This window comes from Coregonus lavaretus, assembly GCF_964263955.1.
Source record: "Coregonus lavaretus genome assembly, chromosome: 27".
Lineage (NCBI taxonomy): Eukaryota > Metazoa > Chordata > Actinopteri > Salmoniformes > Salmonidae > Coregonus > Coregonus lavaretus.
The window spans coordinates 11637716-11655391 of NC_140014.1; positions in this window are offsets into that span (position 1 = coordinate 11637716).

Genomic DNA, 17676 nt, shown 5'->3' on the forward strand with positions numbered 1-17676 from the left:
GAAGATGAAACGTGGCTGGGTCTTTCAGCATGACAATGATCCCAAACACACCGCCCGGGCAACGAAGGAGTGGCTTCGTAAGAAGCATTTCAAGGTCCTGGAGTGGCCTAGCCAGCCTCCAGATCTCAACCCCATAGAAAATCTTTGGAGGGAGTTGAAAGTCCGTGTTGCCCAGCGACAGCCCCAAAACATCACTGCTCTAGAGGAGATCTGCATGGAGGAATGGGCCAAAATACCAGCAACAGTGTGTGAAAACCTTGTGAAGACTTACAGAAAACGTTTGACCTGTGTCATTGCCAACAAAGGGTATATAACAAAGTATTGAGAAAATTTTGTTATTGACCAAATACTTATTTTCCACCATAATTTGCAAATAAATTCATAAAAAATCCTACAATGTGATTTTCTGGAAAAAAAATCTAATTTTGTCTGTCATAGTTGACGTGTACCTATGATGGAAATTACAGGCCTCTCTCATCTTTTTAAGTGGGAGAACTTGCACAATTGGTGGCTGACTAAATACTTTTTTTCCCCACTGTATGTTTTTTTTCTTGGTATATTTTTTGGGGATGCCTGGATTCCCTTGGCATCCATGAATACTCACCACTGTACCTCTCTGCTCATGGCCTTTCAACTTCAATCCCAAAAAGAATTGAATGTACTGGAATAGTTCTCCGTATATTAGTTTTTCTATTGACTTTCACACAATTTTTTATTTGATCTGACACAAAGCACAGGGTACACACAATGTCTCTTTCTCTCTCGCTCTCTCGCTCTCACACACACATTCTACACAGCGGTGTGGTGATTGATGGGATAGGTTAGGCTGGTATGGTGGGATAGCTGTGTGTGAGCGGCTGAACAGCAGCTGTTTTCTCCAAGCGAAAAGAGTGAAAGAGAGAGATAGAGTGAGTGAGAAAGAGAAAGAACAGAGGGCAAGAGAGGAGAGGAGAGGGAGGAAGTCTTCCGCTTGCCCTTCAGGCAGACCAGGTGTCTGTAGCTCCACGCTGTGTCATCGATAGAACCTGGCACGACTGCTGTCAAACATGTCCTCTTCATAGGGGTGGGCACAATTAACACACATGGAGTGCAACGCCCCCCAAAACACACAAAAAATGACAATTCCCCTAGCCTCAGAACACGGAAGAGAATGGGAATGGGAGAGGGAGCCAGAGCCAGAGAATCACACAGGAGAGCTTGTTTTGGAAAGGTGCAGGTGCAGGATTTGAGTGACTGCCAGGTTGCACTCTTCTATTGGTTCCTGTATTAACGTGTCAGCTTTTTACATGTTTTTTTCCCCACCTGCAGCACATTCAAACCACATTCTGTAGTTTGCTAATTTTGTGTTCCTCATAATATGCAAAGGTGGGAAAAGTTTGACTTTTTATGATTATCATACAGTGCATCTCACAGTTGTATGAAAACAGGATGTGTGGAATGGAATGTTGTAAAATAAAAGCATAATTTGATAATATCACAACCTTAAACCTTAAAAGTTAAGTACTGTGCATTGAGGTGTATTCATGGTGCCAAGGGAAGCCAGGCTTCCCCAAAGAATTTAACAAGAAAAAAAGAAAATAACATAGATCAATAATTATTTTGTATCTCTGTGTTTCATAATTTTCCTTCAATTTACATTCGGAAAGTATTCAGACCCCTTGACTTTTTCCACATTTTGTTATGTTACAGCCTTATTCTAAAATTGAGCAAATTGTTTTTTTTCCTCATCAATCTACACACAATACCCCATAATGACAAAGCCAAAACAGGTTTTTAGACATTTTTGCAAATGTATCACAAATATCACATTTACATAAGTATTCAGACCCTTTACTCAGTACTTTGATGAAGCACCTGTTGAAGCGATTACAGCCTCGAGTCTTCTTGGGTATGCCGCTACATGCTTGGCACACCTGTATTTGGGGAGTTTCTCCCATTCTTCTCTGCAGATCCTCTCAAGCTCTGTCAGGTTGGATGGGGAGCGTCGCTGCACAACTATTTTCAAGTCTATCCATAGATGTTCGAACGGGTTCAGGTCCGGGCTCTAGCTGGGCCACTCAAGGACATTCAGAGACTTGTCCCGAAGCCACTCCTGTGTTGTCTTGGCTGTGTGCTTTACGGTCGTTGTCCTGTTAGAAGGTGAACCGTCGCGTCAGCCTGAGGTCCTGAGCGCTCTGGAGCAGGTTTTCATCCAGGATCTCTCTGTACTTTGCTCTGTTAATCTTTCCCTCGATCCTTACTAGTCTCCCAGTCCCTGCCGCTGAAAAACATCCCCACAGCATGATGCTGCCACCATGCTTCACCGTAGGGATGGTGGCAGGTTTCCTCCAGACGTGACACTTGGCATTCATGCCAAAGAGTTTGTTGTGGAAAATCAATCAGTTATACTTTAAAAATCAAAATTCTTACAGAGTCGTTATTGCTATAAGAATGGCTTTATTCACAGTTTCAACAAAGCCAGGTCAATCTGCAGATTCAACCCCCTATTCTTCTCTCCCGCCATCTTATATAGTGCCCTCTTCAGTTTCCCACTCTTTTATTGCTCTGCCCACTTCCTTTGTCTCTGAGGGCGGCTAAATTCGACTTTCATTAAGTTCAGAGTACTACAATCAATCAATCCTTATCTTGCAAAAACACTCATGTTTAGTTTAAACTCTGTTCAACCCCGGCTCTTTTCACTGTGCTTGTAGATAGAAACAAAAGGCCCAAGCCAGTTTCAGTCTCTGATATGATAAGACAACCATGGATCTAAGTAAGAGCAAGCAATCTGACCCTAGGTCAGATTCCCTCTTTACCCCCACACACACAGTGAAATGGGATGTAAATTGTCATTGTCCATTTGGAAAACCCATTTGCAACCAAGCTTTAACTTCCTGACTGATGTCTTGAGATGTTGCTTCAATATAACCACATCATTTTCCTTCCTCATGGTGCCATCTATTTTGTGAAGTGCACAGCAAAGCACCCCCACAGCATGATGCTTCACGGTTGGGATGGTGTTCTTCGGCTTGCAAGCATCCCCCTTTTTCCTCCAAACATAACGATGGTCATTATGCCCAAACTGTTCTATTTTTGTTTCATCAGACCAGAGGACATTTCTCCAAAAAGTACGATCTTTGTCTCCATGTGCAGTTGCAAACCGTAGTCTGGCTTTTTTATGGCGGTTTTGGAGCAGTGGCTTCTTCCTTGCTGAGCGGCCTTTCAGGTTATGTCGATATAGGACTCGTTTTACTGTGGATATAGATACTTTTGTACCTGTTTCCTCCAGCATCTTCACAAGGTCCTTTGCTGTTGTTCTGGGATTGATTTGCACTTTTCGCACCAAAGTACGTTCATCTCTAGGAGACAGAACGCGTCTCCTTCCTGAGCGGTATGACGGCTGTGTGGTCCCATGGTGTTTATACTTGTGTACTATTGTTTGTACAGATGAACGTGGTACCTTCAGGCGTTTGGAAATTGCTCCCAAGGATGAACCAGACATGTGGAGGTCTACAATTATTTTTCGGAGGTCTTTGCTGATTTCTTTTGATTTTCCCATGATGTCAAGCAAAGAGGCACTGAGTTTGAAGGTAGGCCTTGAAATACATCGACAGGTACACCTCCAATTGACTCAAATTATGTCAATTAGCCTATCAGAAGCTTCTAAAGCCATGACATCATTTTCTGGAATTTTCCAAGCTGTTTAAAGGCACAGTCAACTTAGTGTATGTAAACGTCTGACCCACTGGAATTGTGATACAGTGAATTATAAGTGAAATAATCTGTCTGTAAACAATTGTTGAAATAATTACTTGTGTCATGCACAAAGTAGATGTCCTAACCAACTTGCCAAAACCATAGTTTGTTAACAAGAAATTTGTGGAGTGGTTTAGAGATGGGTTTTAATGACTCCAACCTAAGTGTATGTAATCTTCCGACTTCAACTGTATCTATATATATATATATATATATTTGCAAACATCAACAAAAAAAATCTGTTTTTGGCTTTGCCATTATGGGGTATTGTGTGTAGATTGATGATATTTTAAAAAATATATTATCCATTTTAGTATAAGGCTGTAACGTAACAAAATGTGGAAAAAGTCAAGGGGTCTGAATACTTTCCGTATGCACTGTATATCACCGGAGAAAGCATCCGAACCAGTGAGACAGCACCCCTCTGTCTCAGTGTGTGTAGCCCATCTATCTTGATGCTGTCTGGTCCAAAAGAGTATAGCATTGAATGCCAGGGAAGCCAGTGAGTATTTTGCCTCCCTTGATAATTTTATAAATACAATAACATCCAATCAGCATTGAGCTAAACTGAGTGAGCTCAACTGTGAATGGTCCTGGCGCACCAAAAAAAAAAGTGTTAAGGGAAGACAGTTTGGATTTGGCTTCACACCAATCACATGACATCAAAAGCAAAACAAAATACATAAAAAAAACTTCAATTGTTGCATCTCGTTGTGTCATTGTCGTCCGGTGGCTAGCTAGCTAGCTAAAATTGTCCTTTTCCTAAATTAGCCGTGGATGGAGATAGGGATTTGGACTCGTGGTTTTACTTAATTCAACGAACTGGCCAATGATTATAATGGTGATTCTGATCCAACCATAAATTCAAACGTTGTGCCCCTGGCCTGAGAGGGTGGAAGTTCAAAATGTAGCTAGATGTAGTAGGCTAATGTTAACTAGCAGGCTTGGCACATCGTTGCCCATGAAAGGAAGTTAGGCTAGCGAGCAAGCATTTTAGCCAGGTAGGCTAGGACAACAAAAATGAAAAGCGTGTACAGAGTTTCGGCAACATGAAAGAGAGGAGGATGGCATTTGCGTTTCTCTACAAGTACAGTGCCTTGCAAAAGTATTAATCCCCCTTGGCAATGTTCCTATTTTGTTGCATTACAACCTGTAATTTAAATGGATTTTTACTTGGATTTATGTAATGGACATACACAAAAAAGTCCAAATTGGTGAAGTGAAATTAAAAAAATAACTTCTTTCAAAAAATTCTAAAAAATAAATAACGGAAAAGTGGTTCATGCATATGTATTCACCCCCTTTGCTATGAAGCACCTAAATAAGATCTGGTGCAACCAATTACCTTCAGAATACACATAATTAGTTAAGTAAAGTCCACCTGTCTGCAATCTAAGTGTCACATGATCTGTCACATGATCTCAGTATATATACACCTGTTCTGAAAGGCCCCAGAGTCTGCAACACCACTAAGCAAGGGGCACCACCAAGCAAAAGGCACTATGAAGACCAAGGAGCTCTCCAAACAGGTCAGGGACAAAGTTGTGGAGAAGTACAGATCAGGGTTGGGTTCTAAAAAAATATCAGAAACTTTGAACATCCCATGGAGCACCATTAAATCCATTATTAAAAAATTGAAAGAATATGGCACCACAACAAACCTGCCAAGAGAGGGCTGCCCACCAAAACTCACAGACCAGGCAAGGAGGGCATTAATCAGAGAGGCAACAAAGAGACCAAAGATAACCCTGAAGGAGCTGCAAAGCTCCACAACGGAGATTGGAGTATCTGTCCATAGGACCACTTTAAGCCATACACTCCACAAAGCTGGGCTTTACGGAAGAGTGGCCAGAAAAATGTCATTGCTTAAAGAAAAAAATAAGTAAACACGTTTGGTGTTCGCCAAAGGCACCATGAAGACCAAGGAGCTCTCCAAACAGGTCAGGGACAAAGTTGTGGAGAAGTACAGATCAGGGTTGGGTTCTAAAAAAATATCAGAAACTTTGAACATCCCATGGAGCACCATTAAATCCATTATTAAAAAATGGAAAGAATATGGCACCACAACAAACCTGCCAAGAGAGGGCTGCCCACCAAAACTCACAGACCAGGCAAGGAGGGCATTAATCAGAGAGGCAACAAAGAGACCAAAGATAACCCTGAAGGAGCTGCAAAGCTCCACAGCGGAGATTGGAGTATCTGTCCATAGGACCACTTTAAGCCATACACTCCACAAAGCTGGGCTTTACGGAAGAGTGGCCAGAAAAATGTCATTGCTTAAAGAAAAAAATAAGCAAACACGTTTGGTGTTCGCCAAAGGCATGTGGGAGAAGGTACTCTGGTCAGATGAGACTAAAATTGAGCTTTTTGGCCATCAAGGAAAACGCTATGTCTGGCGCAAACCCAACACCTCTCATCACCCCGAGATCAACATCCCCACAGTGAAGCATGGTGGTGGCAGCATCATGCTGTTGGGATGTTTTTCATCGGCAGGGACTGGGAAACTGGTCAGAATTGAAGGAATGATGGATGGTGCTAAATACAGGGAAATTCTTGAGGGAAACCTGTTTCAGTCTTCCAGAGATTTGAGACTGGGACGGAGGTTCACCTTCCAGCAGGACAATGACCCTAAGCATACTGCTAAAGCAACACTCGAGTGGTTTAAATGGAAACATTTAAAGGTCTTGGAATGGCCTAGTCAAAGCCCAGACCTCAATCCAATTGAGAATCTGTGGTATGACTTAAAGATTGCTGTACACCAGTGGAACCCATCACACTTGAAGGAGCTGGAGCAGTTTTGCCTTGAAGAATGGGCAGAAATCCCAGTGGCTAGATGTGCCAAGCTTATAGAGACATACCCCAAGAGACTTGAAGCTGTAATTGCTGCAAAAGGTGGCTCTACAAAGTATTGACTTTGGGGGGGTGAATAGCTTTGCAAATCCCAATAGCAGTTTTCTGTTTTTTTTGTGTCTTATTTCTTGTTTGTTTCACAATAAAAAATATTTTGCATCTTCAAAGTGGTAGGTATGTTGTGAAAAATCTAATGACACAAACCCCTTAAAAATCTATTTTACTTCCAGATTGTAAGGCAACAAAATAGGAAAAATGCCAAGTGGGGTGAATACTTTCACAAGCCACTGTAGGGTTATCAACATGTTTTTTCTACTTACACACACACACACACACACACGCACACAGAAATCAGTACCATTGACAGCCACATCATATTAGCTTTTGTTGATTGGACTAAATCATTTTTGGTATCTTTTAGTTGTCACTGTATTAGTCTAAGCATAGGTGATTTGATGAAGTTGAAATGTTGAAGTTGAAATGGTGCTGCAATAGTGGAGGCAGCTCCTGTTTTATTTGCAACTTGCGGTAACTCCCGAAAATGCCGGAAACATTAACTTGCTTGACCATGCTGTAGGTCATGTAACTTGCAATGTGGTTTGTGGACTTCACTGGACAGATGTTGCTCTCCGGTTTTGTGATGAAACAAAGGTGCGGTTGAATTTATTCTGCCACTGTGTCATCTTATTGTCTCTGCGTTTAGGCCTATATATCACGGTGGCAATGTATATGAAATAACAGGTTTAAGAGCAAACAACACAATTATCACAATACATAGGTTGTAATATGGCTTTTTTTTCCTGGCTTGGCTTCCCCAGTGATTTTACCTACACACCGCTACTGGTAAAGTAACAGTCTGAAAACATTCTATCCAGTTCTAATGCTTTATCAAATGTGAAATCAAATCAAATGTTATTTGTCATATGCTTCGTAAACAACAGGTTTCACTAACAGTGAAATGCTTACTTACAGGCACTTCCCAACAATGCATAGAGAAAAAATGAGAAATAATCTGAAGGGGGTGCTGTGACATTATGAATAAATACCCACTGGGCACAAACTGGTTGTTTCAATGTCATTTGTCAACGCATTGTAATGTGGAATCTAAGTGGAATATACATTACATTTGAAAAAAAGTAATCAACTATTGTTTTGAGGGTGAAATTTAAACCACGGGATTATGTCATCATTGTAACCTATTTTCAACATAGACAAACCTCAACGTAATTTTTTTTACAATTTGTACCTTTGAAACAATGTCAGATCTTCAACGATATATCCACTATCAGAAAAAAACAACAATAGGATATGCAGCACCTCCTACTGGAGATTTGATCTATCTACAGCTATTCATTTGGTCTCCAGTCCAGGATTTTAACCAAGCCCAGCCCTGCTTAGCTTTGTCATGGACTACTACCAATGTGCTATCGTGAGAAATATTATTGAGAGATCTCTTAATAACTAAATATATTGACTGTTGCTATCAAAGTCATTCCAAAGGGTAGGTTTAACAAAGCAAATGAAATGTAACCATACTTTGTCATATATCATCAATGATACTATTTAGGCCTACATAGCATTTGCAAAGTCATCAACAGCTATTGTTTCAATTCAACCCAGGGTTCAACAAAAAATGGACAATATATATAGGCCTAGTGTTTCCAGCTTTGGTTGATTTCAAATTGAATCTTCAAGTTAATCATTAATATGTTGGATTCACATCTCCATCTCAACCAAAAATCTAAGTTAAAGAATAGGACTAAATCAAGTCAAACTTTATTTAAAGTGCATTTAAAGTTTGATTAGATTTAGTTATATTCTTTAACTTGAATGATTGGTTGAGATGGAGATGTGCATCCAATGTATTTTACATTTTAGTCATTTAGCAGACGCTCTTATCCAAAGCGACTTACAGTTTTAGTGAGTGCATACATTTTTCATACTGGCCCCCCGTGGGAATCAAACCCACAACCCTGGCGTTGCAAGCGCGAGGCCATGTCCAATTATTAATTTGTAGACAAACTGTAATTAAATCGAGAAAGTGGCACAAAATATACATCTCCTTCAAATGTTGATATTTGGTTGTGTTGACATCCAAACAATTCAGTCCCACTGGGCACAGACGTCAATCCAACATCTATTCCACATTGGTTCAACGTAATTTTGTTGAAATTTACGTGGAAACAATGTTGATTCAATCAGTGTGTACCCAGTGGGATATCACTTTTGAATAATTAGCCTATTAACTTGTCGACAAGTTAAATTATATGTTCACGTCTCCAACTAAACCAAAAATTAAAATTAAAGAATAGGATTGCCACGCCACTACCAAGTGGCGTGGCGAGAAGCTGTCTCCGCACCACGTGCTCTCACCACTGGTGTCCCCCAGGGCTCAGTTCTAGGCCCTCTCCTTTTCTCCCTATACACCAAGTCACTTGGCTCTGTCATATCCTCACATGGCCTCTCCTATCATTGCTACGCTGACGATACACAACTAATCTTCTCCTTTCCCCCTTCTGATAACCAGGTGGCGAATCGCATCTCTGCATGTCTGGCCGACATATCAGTATGGATGACGGATCACCACCTCAAGCTGAACCCTGGCAAGACGGAGCTGCTCTTCCTCCCGGGGAAGGACTGCCCGTTCCATGATCTCGCCATCACGGTTGACAACTCCGTTGTGTCCTCCTCCCAGAGTGCGAAGAGCCTTGGCGTGACCCTGGACAACACCCTGTCGTTCTCCGCCAACATCAAGGCGGTGACCCGATCCTGCAGGTTCATGCTCTACAACATTCGGAGAGTACGACCCTGCCTTACACAGGAAGCGGCACAGGTCCTAATCCAGGCACTTGTCATCTCCCGTCTGGATTACTGCAACTCGCTGTTGGCTGGGCTCCTTGCCTGTGCCATTAAACCCCTACAACTCATCCAGAATGCCGCAGCCCGTCTGGTGTTCAACCTTCCCAAGTTCTCTCACGTCACCCCCCTCCTCCGCACACTCCACTGGCTTCCAGTTGAAGCTCGCATCCGTTACAAGACCATGGTGCTTGCCTATGGAGCAGTGAGGGGAACGGCACCTCCGTACCTTCAGGCTCTGATCAGTCCCTACACCCAGGCGAGGGCATTGCGTTCATCCACCTCTGGCCTGCTGGCTCCCCTTCCTCTGCGGAAGCATAGTTCCCGCTCAGCCCAGTCAAAGCTGTTCGCTGCTCTGGCACCCCAATGGTGGAACAAGCTCCCTCACGACGCCAGGACAGCGGAGTCACTCACCACCTTCCGGAGACATTTGAAACCCCACCTCTTTAAGGAACACCTGGGATAGGATAAAGTAATCCTTCTACCCACCCCCCCAAAAATAAAAAATAAAAAAAATAATAATAATAATAATTGTAAAGTGGTTATCCCACTGGCTATAGGGTGAATGCACCAATTTGTAGTCGCTCTGGATAAGAGCGTCTGCTAAATGACGTAAATATGCCCTTGAGCAAGGCACTTAACCCTAATTGCTCCTGTAAGTCGCTCTGGATAAGAGCGTCTGCTAAATGACTAAAATGTAAATGAAAATGATTAAACCAGTGGCTCAGATTAAACTAAATAGCCTAAAGTTAAGGCTATTTTACAAACTAATGTAACAGTATTTATTCAACCTTAAAATCAGTAACACATCCATGGCCACATTTTGAGGTTAGCCTACTGTAACTATAAATGTCTTCTTATGTAATCATAGAAAGTGTGCATGTTCAAAATAGCCTGTAAAGGTCACAGGACTGTGGAGATCTTCACAATTGCTATAATAATCTGTGCAGAATCTCGAACAGCATTGATCACTTGCACTATGTACTTTTAATGTAGTCTCAACTGCAATCCAGGTCATTTGGCTGTGCTATTAGATGAAGAACAGTGATAACACATTAAGTTGTTGTATAAATACAAAATATCTGAGACTGTATACCCATTTGACCTTTGTTATTCTTTGAAATGGTTGAAAGCTCAGTGATAACACATTTAGATAACAAAATGAACCAAAAATCAGACATTGTTTTTCATTTGGAATTTAGGTGTGCTTTTAGATGGTTGAAAGCATAGTGATAACACATTAGGAATTCAACAAACCTCTGGCTGTCTTTTTGAGTGGGTGAATAAAGGTTGAAATCTAATTGATCAACTTCTCAACCAAATATTATCAAAATGTCCACGTTGAATTGACATGGTATGCCCAGTGGGTAGACACTTGTTTGTATGTCAACATTCTTCAAAGGTTCTATGTAGTCCAGGAGCATGCTTAATATATGGCTGTGAAACTGACCTATAGTCTATTGACACCATCCTTGGTGCAGAATTCATTACCTCCCATCAACAGTAATATAACCTGCTTTCATCCTCACAGAAGACCAGCCAGCTGGATGTATACAGACGTATACAGTCACCTCAGCATGGGCCTATAGAACATATTGAGCCCAACATCATACACAAACCTACACACTGTATTGGTGTATTTAGAGGCCCCTCCCATCCCCATTGCCTGCCCCTCTACTCCACTGCCATAACGACCTCAATCCTTATCTGTTTAATTAAGCTTTTATGACATTGTTTGTGTTTATTTATTTTAGTCCTGACAGATGTTTGTCTTTGCAAGGAGCGCTATTCTTAATTGTAGAGACAGATGCCTCTCACCAAAACACACAAAGCAAGCAGGCCTCTAGTTTAAATCCACTGAAAGTGAGGCACGCATGTGTTCCTATACCCACTGTGTTTTTGTAGTAGTATTTTGAAAAGAGGCTGTATTAGGTGGCATGGAGTGTTGTCCTTGTTTTTAATAACATTTCATAAGTACTATTGTGGTGGTGTTTGGGGAACATGAGTGGAACATGGATCAAATTCAAGTTAAACTATTTCCTACCTGTTGGGAATACATAGTACACCGCAAGATAAATCAAGGAATCCAACAACCAGTCCATAGCATTGGGTCAGCACACAACCAAAAGTTGGATGTAAAAAAAAGTTCCAGAAAGCCCAATATGTGTCTGATCGCTCTGATCTCTGCATGTTTGATGAAGCCAGTGGGTAAGGACAATTTATGGACCACGCTCAAGTCTAAATTAAACAAAAGGCGGGAGTTGGATGACTGCTTTAGAGGGGCAGGGTACGAGTCTTCTCCTTCTCTAAGTGTGTGTGTGTGCGTGTGCGTGTGTGTGTGTGTGAGAACAAATGTAGCACAGCAAACATTGGCACAAACCGAACCCAGCTCGGAGGCAACAGAAGAAAAATAACTTCTGTCGTAGGAAAACAACAAAGGAGAGACACACGGCATGCCTACCACTTTGGTCCTCATTATTTTACGATTTCATAACCAAGAGGATAGGATCTGATCTACAAACCATGGACAGCTGGTTCATTTCCACCGCCGTGCCTGCTGGGACTTGTAGTTATTTCTCTATGACATATGCAAATCCCAATTGTCCCTCCCCTTGCTCCCTATAAGTGCCGACTTTTGAGAGACAGAAGGAGGCTCTGTGTGTGTGTTTGTGTTTTTATGTTTATGCATGTGTGTGTGTGAAAAGCCCTACGTTATCTCCATTAGATAAATAAAGCGCAATGCTTCTTCAGGGCCGGGCAGAAATAAGAGAGGGATGCAGGGGGGGATACAGAGGGGAATGTTGAGGAAATCTAGGCCGTGGCTCTGCATCGATTCTCTGTTTGGATCCACGGGTGCTGCATTGTGGGTCACAGATTGCGTCGCCCGCATGGGCGTCCCTCAAGTGAGATGTAAAAAGCTAAGCTCCCATCTGCCGAGCAGATTTTCTGCAGCCCCATGAAAGCCTTGTCAGCCGGGGAGGATGATGGGTGAGGGATAGAATGACATACACACAGAGCACGCCGCGCCACTCAAATCAACTCCGCTGCACCAGAGAAGTGGAGCTAGTGCTAATCGCTAACCTTGCTGACGAGATGCTACAAACTTTACTGGACATAACTGCCTGAGAGCTCTTCAACCTGTCAGTATTGTAGGTTTCACAGAATAGCATAGGCATACATGGCCATGGTACAACACAACAGCCTGCAGCAGGGTAAATTATGGTAATGACATGCAAGTCATCTGCTTGGTGGCATTTCACTTGATACATCTCTGAAACACTCCATCCATTTCAGTGGGAAACAAAGAGGCCATTTCAGACTGAGGTGGACTGTGGTGTTTGTACAAGAACCCTTGTTCCTATTCTGTCCCATGTTAAATCAGAGAGGAAGTTCGGCTACAGGTGGTTTAATCCATAGCACTTGGTGATGGTGAAGTGACCAACGGTTTGATTTTGAGACCTGATCATAGTGATGTGGTGTGAAGTCTTCAGGGTAAGGCTTGAACACGGCCTGAACTTGAATTACACTATATATACAAAACTTTGTTGACACCCCTTAAAATTAGTGGATTCGGCTATTTCAGCCACACCCGTTGCTGACAGATATATAAAATCGAGCACACAGCCATGCAATCTCCATAGACAAACATTGGCCGCAGAATGGCCTTACTGAAGAGCTCAGTGACTTTCAACGTGGCACCGTCATAGGATGCCACCTTTTTCACAAGTCAGTTTGTGAAATTTCTGCCCTGCTAGAGCTGCCCCGGTCAACTGTAACTGCTGTTATTGTGAAGTGGAAACGTCTAGGAGCAACAACGGCTCAGCCGCGAAGAGGTAGGCCACACAAGCTCACAGAACGGGACCGCCGAGTGCTGAAGCGCGTAGCGCTTAAAAATCGTCTGTCCTCGGTTGCAACACTCACTACCGAGTTCCAAACTGCCTCTGGAAGCAATGTCAGCACAATAACTGTTCGTCGGGAGCTTCATGAAATGGGTTTCAATGGCCGAGCAGCCGCACACAAGCCTAAGATCACCATGCGCAATACCAAGCGTCGGCTGGAGTGGTGTAAAGCTCGCCGCCATTGGACTCTGGAGCAGTGGAAACACGTTCTCTGGAGTAATGAATCACGCTTCACCATCTGGCAGTCCGATGGAAGAATCTAGGTGTGGCAGATGCCAGGAGAACGCTACCTTCCCGAATGCATAGTGCCAACTGTAAAGTTTGGTGGAGGAGGAATAATGGTCTGGGGCTGTTTTTCAAGGTTCAGGCTAGACCCCTTAGTTCCAGTGAAGGGAAATCGTAACGCTACAGCATACAATGACATTCTAGACGATTCTGTGCTTCCAACTTTGTGGCAACAGTTTGGGGAAGGCCCTTTACTGTTTCAGCATGACAATGCCCACGTGCACAAAGCGAGGTCCATACAGAAATGGTTTGTCAAGATCGGTGTGGAAGAACTTGAATGGCCTGCACAGAGACCTGACCTCAACCCCATCGAACACCTTTGGGATGAATTGGAACGCCGACTGTGAGCCAGGCCTAATCGCCCAACATCAGTGCCCGACCTCACTAACGCTCTTGTGGTCCCCGCAGCAATGTTCCAACATGTAGTGGAAAGCCTTCCCAGAAGAGTGGAGGCTGTTATAGCAGCAAAGGGGGGACCAACTCCATTTTAATGCCCATGATTTTGGAATGAGATGTTCGACGAGCAGGTGTCAAAATACTTTTGGTCATGTAGTGTATCTCTCCTTGTCTAGGTGGATGCTGGGCTTCAGAGGTGCAGTGCGGGGGTATCTTTCAGTTTAGCAAAGCATTCCAACCTTCCTGTTGACACCACCCACTCGTGTGTGTGTGTGTGTGTGTGTGTGTGTGTGTGTGTGTGTGTGTGTGTGTGTGTGGCGACACACCACACTGCAGAGCAACCACCACCCCGTACACAGCTGTTGCTGGGCTCATGTGCAGGTGCGGTTCTCACTTCAAACACCAACTTAGACTGAGGATGAGAAACGGATACATGGTTGGGCTAAACGCAGTGTCTTAAGAATTCCACAGAGATCCACACATCGGCAATATCGCCGAGGTTATCATCGCACCTGCTCTTTTCTGATTGCATAATTATACTAGGTGGTAAAGTTTGAACTTTTTCTACCTGTACTTATTTGTTTTCTGTTAAGTGTTTGTAGTTAGAGGTTGTGGTCTCAGTAAATCCCTCACTTGCAGGCTTTTATCAGTACTCTACTACTGTATGTCATACCAAAGACTCATAGGTGCTAAAATTGCAATAGGCTCTTAAGTCTGCTGCTATACAGTACAGCTGGGGCTACAGTAAGCAGGGTCTTGCTTGGATGGTTCTTGAGTGCTGGGCCTCCTGGGAGGAGCAAGGTGCTGCAGACAACATTCTACTGTACATCTGCTGATTAAAGCGTAGATTATTGTCATAAATCTTCAAGATGTATTTAATAGGCCTTAAATATAATATAATATTTCAACATTTGTTGATATTGATCATGTATTTGGAGATACTGCAACTATAACTATTTATATTCTTTAAGACCAAAATGTCGAGACCTCCTCCCATGGTGTATAGAGGTCACATGACTTGGTCTGTTAATGTCTACTTGCATTTGACATCTGAGAGGACTAAGGTGAAGTGACATGCTCTCCTTCTGATGTCATTACAAATGGCAGGGGGCACAGTTGAAATGGTATTCAATCAAATCAATGCTTTTACTGGGGCTTCAAATCAATTACAATATTGACACCAGACAAAAGTCATTTTCACATGAGCTATTTAAGACAGCTCACCAATTCTTTCACTCATTCTCTAAATGTCTAAGTGTGTTTCATATCAGAGAAGACAAGAAAGATATAGCCATCAGCAATACAGTATCTAGTTTACAGAGGCTACTTCTCTCTCTCGCTCTCTTTTTCTCTTTCTCTCCCTCCCTCTATTTCTCCTTCCGTCCTCCCTCCCTCACTTCTCTATTGAAACTCTAGACAGAACCATTAGAATTTTACAAACCTACGATCAATACAAAACATTTCATGCAGCAAGTTTCTCCTGCTAAGTGAGTTATCTGGCTCTATATAAAGAATGTAATTCAATCACAAGATGGGAGACCTCAAAGACCTTACCCTTGTACTGAGATGTCCAGACAGGCAGTATGCAATGAATGTTCTGGTTCATTAGTGGAACCATTTCCTACCAGACTCAGCCTACAGTTTGTGTACGACAAACCCTTGCATTTCTATTCCATTAAAAAACTCTAAAATGATATTTGGAGAACATCAAAAACAAGCAAAAATTTCCCCAGCCATTATCACCTTGGCTGCCGCAGGTTCATTCACCTCAGTCCATCTACAAACACATAGACTATTAGCTATACAGTTGTAATGTTATACCCCTGAAAGCATTACGAACACCTTCTTAATATTGAGTTTACTTCCCCCCCCCCCTGTCCTCAGAACAGCCTCAATTCATCAAGGCATGGACTCTATAAGGTGTCGAAAGCGTTCCACAGGGATGCTGGCCCATGTTGACTCCAATGCTTTCCACAGTTGTGTCAAGTTGGCTAGATGTCCATTGGGTGGTGGACCATTCTTGATACACACGGGAACTGTTGAGCGTGAAAAACCCAGCAGTGTTGCAGTTCTCAACACAAACCGGTGCGCCTGCCACCTACTACCATACCCCATTCAAAGGCACTTCAATCTTTTGTCTTGCCCATTCACCCTGTGAATGGCACACATACACAATCCATGTCTCAATTGTCTCAAGGCTTAAAAATCCTTCTTTAACCTGTCTCCTCCCCTTCATCTACGCTGATTTAAGTGGATTTAACAAATGACATCAATAAGAGATCATAGCTTTCACCTGGATTCACCTGCTTAGACTATATGTCATTGAAAGAGCAGAGCTGTGTTTGAAAACTCATACTAACCGCATTAACTGTACTATTTGTGACGTAAATTGAGTACGTAGTAGGCTTATTGGTCATAGTATGGATATACAGTTGAAGTCGGAAGTTTACATACACCTTAGCCAAATACATTTAAACTCAGTTTTTCACAATTCCTGACATTTAATCCTAGTAAAAATTCCCTGTCTTAGGTCAGTTAGGATCACCACTTTATTTTTATTTTAATGTGAAATGTCAGAATAATAGTAGAGAGAATTATTTATTTCAGCTTTTATTTCTTTCATCACATTCCCAGTGAGTCAGAAGTTTACATACACTCCATTAGTATTTGGTAGCATTGCCTTTAAATTGTTTAAATTGGGTCAAACGTTCCACAAGCTACCCACAATAAGTTGGGTGAAATTTGGCCCATTCCTCCTGACAGCCTGACAGAGCTGGTGTAACTGAGTCAGGTTTGTAGGCCTCCTTGCTCGCACACACTTTTTCAGTCTGCCCACAAATGTTCTATAGGATTGAGGTCAGGGCTTTGTGATGGCCACTCCAATACCTTGACTTTGTTGTCCTTAAGCCATTTTGCAAGTATGCTTGGGGTCATTGTCCATTTGGAAGACCCATTTGCGACCAAGCTTTAACTTCCTGACTGATGTATTGAGATGTTGCTTCAATATAACCACATAATTTTCCTTCCTCATGATGCCATCTATTTTGTGAAGTGCACCAGTCCCTCCTGCAGCAAAGCACCCCCACAGCATGATGCTTCACGGTTGGGATGGTGTTCTTCGGCTTGCAAGCATCCCCCTTTTTCCTCCAAACATAACGATGTTCATTATGGCCAAACAGTTATATTTTTGTTTCATCAGACCAGAGGACATTTCTCCAAAAAGTATGATCGTTGTCCCCATGTGCAGTTGCAAACCGTAGTCTGTCTTTTTTATGGCGGTTTTGGAGCAGTGGCTTCTTCCTTGCTGAGCGGCCTTTCAGGTTATGTCGATATAGGACTTGTTTTACTGTGGATATAGATACTTTTGTACCGGTTTCCTCCAGCATCTTCACAAGGTCCTTTGCTGTTGTTCTGGGATTGATTTGCACTTTTCACACCAAAGTACGTTAATCTCTAGGAGACAGAACGCGTCTCCTTCCTGTGCGGTATGACGGCTGCGTGGTCCCATGGTGTTTATACTTGTGTACTATTCTTTGTACAGATGAACGTGGTACCTTCAGGCATTTGGAAATTGCTCCCAAGGATAAACCAGACTTGTGGAGGTCTACCATTTTTTTCTGAGGTCTTGGCTGATTTCTTTTCATTTCCCATGATG